Here is a 4210-nt window from a genome sequence, read left to right on the forward strand (position 1 = left end):
AAGAAATGTTCATACTATTCAAAAGATTCAACACAATCCCTATCAAAAATCCAATGGCATTTTTTACAGAAATAGAAAAGCAATTCTAAATTTTTTAAATTTTAATTTATTACTTTAACATGGCTTCAAGTGTTCTACATCATACAACACCCTCCATCCCCCCCTACATTGTGCCCCCTACCCTCATGTAAAGTCTCTTTCCATTACCACTTCATCGCCTTTGCTCCCCTCCCCGCTTTCCCTCTGGGAATTGCCACCCTATTGTCTGTTATCTATGTATTATGTGCATATAATTTGGCTAATCCCTTCACTTTCTTGATCCCAACCCCTTTCCCCCTTCCCTCCAACTGCTGTCCATCACCTTTTTTTTTTTTTTTTTTTTGTATTTTTCTGAAGCTGGAAACGGGGAGAGACAGTCAGACAGACTCCCGCATGCCCCCGACCGGGATCCACCCGGCACGCCCACCAGGGGGCGACACTCTGCCCACCAGGGGGCGATGCTCTGCCCATCCTAGGCGTCGCCATGTTGTGACCAGAGCCACTCTAGCACCTGGGGCAGAGGCCAAGGAGCCATCCCCAGCGCCCGGGCCATCTTTGCTCCATTGGAGCCTTGGCTGCGGGAGGGGAAGAGAGAGACAGAGAGGAAGGAGGGGAGAGGGTGGAGAAGCAAATGGGCGCTTCTCCTATGTGCCCCGGCAGGGAATCGAACCCGGTTCCCCACACGCCAGGTCGACGCTCTACCGCTGAGCCAACCAGCCAGGGCCCCATCACCTTCTTGATCCCAACCCTTGTTCCCCCTTCCTTCCAACAGCTATCCATCTTCTCTCTGTGACATTGCCTCTGTTTCTATTTTGGTCCTCAGTTTATCATGTACATTGCATTCCACATATAAGTGAGATCATATGATATTTGTTTTTCTCTGACAGGCTTATTTCACTTAGCATAATAATCTTCGAGTCCATCCATGCTTTCGCAAAAGGTAAATTTTCTTCTTTTTTATAGCTGAGTAGTATTCCATAGTATAAATGTACCACAGCTTTTTTATCCACTCATCCACTGATGGGCACTTGGGCTGCTTCCAAATCTTGTGCATTGTTAAATAACACTGCAATGAACATATGGGATGCATATATTTTTTTATAAACTAATGTTTCAGGTTTCTTCAGATATACTTCCAGAAGTGGAATGACTGGGTTAAAAGACAGTTCCATGTTTAATTTTTTGAAAACATTCCATACTGTTGTTCAGTATGTGAAAACATAATGGCTGCACCAATCTGTATTCTCACCAACAGTGTACAAATGTTCCCTTTTCTCCACACCATCACCAACACTTGTTATTTGTTAATTTATTGATGATTGCTATGCTGACATGCTGAGATGTGAGTTGACATTTCATTGTGTTTTTAATTTGCACCTGGTGCAAATTAAATCATCTCTGGTGATTAGTGATGTTGAGCATCTTTTCAAAGACTATTGGTCATCTCTGTCTTCTTTGGAAAAGTGTTTATTCAGGTCTTCTGCCCATTTTTTTTAATTAAATTGTTTGTTTTTTGGTGTTGAGTTGTATGAGTTCTTTATAACTTTTGAATACTAATCTGTTGTAGGATGTATATATCATTGGTGAATATGTTCTCCCATTTAGTGAGTTGTTGTTTTTTTTTATTTTGTTGATGGTTTCCTTTGCTGGGCAAAAATTTTTTAGTTTGATGAAATCCCATTTGTTTATTTCTTCATTTTTTCCCCTTGCCCAAGGAGATACATCAGGAAAAATATTGCTATGAGAAATGTCCGAGATTTTACCGCCTGTTTACTTCTAGAATTTTTATAGTTTCAAGTCTAATGCTTAAGTCTTTAATCTATTTTAGTTTATTTTGTGCATGGTATAAGAAAGTGGTCTAGTTTCTCTTTTTTTTTTTTCAATCTATATCTGTTCAATTTTTCTGACACCATTTATTGAATAGACTGTCTTTACCCCGTGTGTGTTTTTGCCTCCTTTGTCAAATATTAATTGGTCATAAATCGGTGGGTTTATTTCTGGGATCTCTATTCTGTTCCATTGATATGTCTGTTTTGATTACTACAGCCTTGTTGTATAGTTTGATATCAGGTAGCATGATTCCTCCAACTTTGTTCTTCTTTCTCAAATTGCTGTGGCTATTCGAGGTATTTTGTGGTTCCATATAAAGTTGTATTCTGTGAAATACACCATTGGTATATTGATAAAAATTGCATTGAATCTATAGATTGCTTTGGGTGACATGAACATTTTAATTTTTTTTCCCCTGTATTTTTCTGAAGCTGGAAACGGGGAGAGACAGTCAGACAGACTCCCGCATGCGCCTGACCAGGATCCACCAGGCACGCCCACCAGGGGCGATGCTCTGCCACCAGGGGGGATGCTCTGCCCCTCCAGGGCATCGCTCTGCCGCGACCAGAGCCACTCTAGCACCTGGGGCAGAGGCCAAGGAGCCATCCCCAGCACCTGGGCCATCCTTGCTGCAATGGAGCCTTGGCTGCGGGAGGGGAAGAGAGAGACAGAGAGGAAGGAGGGGGGGTGGAGAAGCAAATGAGCACTTTTCCTATGTGCCCTGGCCGGGAATCGAACCCAGGTCCCCCGCACGCCAGGCCAACACTCTACCGCTGAGCCAACTGGCCAGGGCTGACATGAACATTTTAATCTTCTAATATTATATTAATTAGCTGTAGAGATACTAAACATCCTTGTCTTATCCCTTATTTTAGCATGAAACAATGTTTCCCCATTAAATACATACTTGCTTTTTGGACTAAGTTGTACATCATTTTATGTTAGGTACATATTTATTAATTCCAATTCTATATTTTTATATTAATGAGTCTTGAATTTTGTCAAATGACTTCTTGTTTTCTTTGGGAAGGATCATCTGATTTTTGTAAGTTTTTATAGTTGATGTTTTTAACAATGAACCAATCTTGCATTTCTAGAATAAGACTCATTTGGCCATGACATGTAGTATATGGCATCATCTGGCCCCAATTCGTCACCCCTCCTTTGTCTACATCCTTTGAATTTTAATTTTTCAAATTCCTGCTATTATAGGTGGGATGGCTTGCCCAGTCTCCTAACTTCAAGCTTGGGCATATAACTTGTTTTGAAGGTTGAAGCATTAGCAAACTTAATGTAAGCAAAGGTGGAAAATAAGCTTGGGTTTTCTCTGTTATGCTTCTGCCCCTGCCGTAAGTAAGATATGTCTAAGCTAGTTCATTGGTTGCAGGAGAAGATATGCATGCACAGTAGAGCTGAAGCACTCCATTTAAGACCAACCAAACCAACAAATCTCCAGACCATGAGATATATGAGTGACTCTGGTATGGCTAAGATTAGCAGAGCTTCCCTTCTGAGCACCTTTGAAACATCTAAATTCTTCAGACACAGAAAAATAATTGGTTATTATTTTTTAATTAATTTTAATGGTACATATGTTCAGAGAAAACTTCCCTAGGTTATTTTGACATTTGATTATGCTGCATTCCCATCACCCAAAGTCCAATTGTCTTCCGTCACCTTCAAACTAATTTTCTTTGTGCCCCTGCCCTCCCCCCACCCCTCCCTCTACTACCCCCCCCCCCCGTAACCATCACACTCTTGTCCATGTCTCTGAGTCTCATTTTTATGTCCCACCTATGTATGGAATCATATAGTTCTTAGTTTTTTCTGATTTACTTATTTCACTCAGCATAATGTTATCAAGGTCCATCCATGTTGTTGTATATGATCCGATGTCATCATTTCTTATGGCTGAGTAGTATTCCATAGTATACATGTACCAAAACTTTCTAATCCACTCGTCCTCTGACTGACACTTGGGCTGTTTCCAGACCTTCACTATTGTGAACAATTCTGCCATAAACATGGGGGTGCATTTCTCCTTTTGAAACAGTGTTATGGTGTTCTTGGGGTATATTCCTAAAAGTGAAATAGCTGGGTAAAAAGGCAGTTCGATTTTTAATTTTTTGAGGAATCTCCATACTGTTTTCCACAGTGGCTGTACCAGTCTACATTCCCACCAGCAGTGCAGGAGGGTTCCCTTTTCTCCACATCCTCACCAGCACTTATTCTGTGTTGTTTTGTTGATGAGCACCATTCTGACTGCTGTGAGGTGATATCTCATTGTGGTTTTAATTTGTATTTCTCTAATGATTAGTGATGTTGAGCATTTTTTCATATG

This window comes from Saccopteryx bilineata, chromosome 2 (genome assembly GCF_036850765.1).
Source record: "Saccopteryx bilineata isolate mSacBil1 chromosome 2, mSacBil1_pri_phased_curated, whole genome shotgun sequence".
NCBI lineage: Eukaryota > Metazoa > Chordata > Mammalia > Chiroptera > Emballonuridae > Saccopteryx > Saccopteryx bilineata.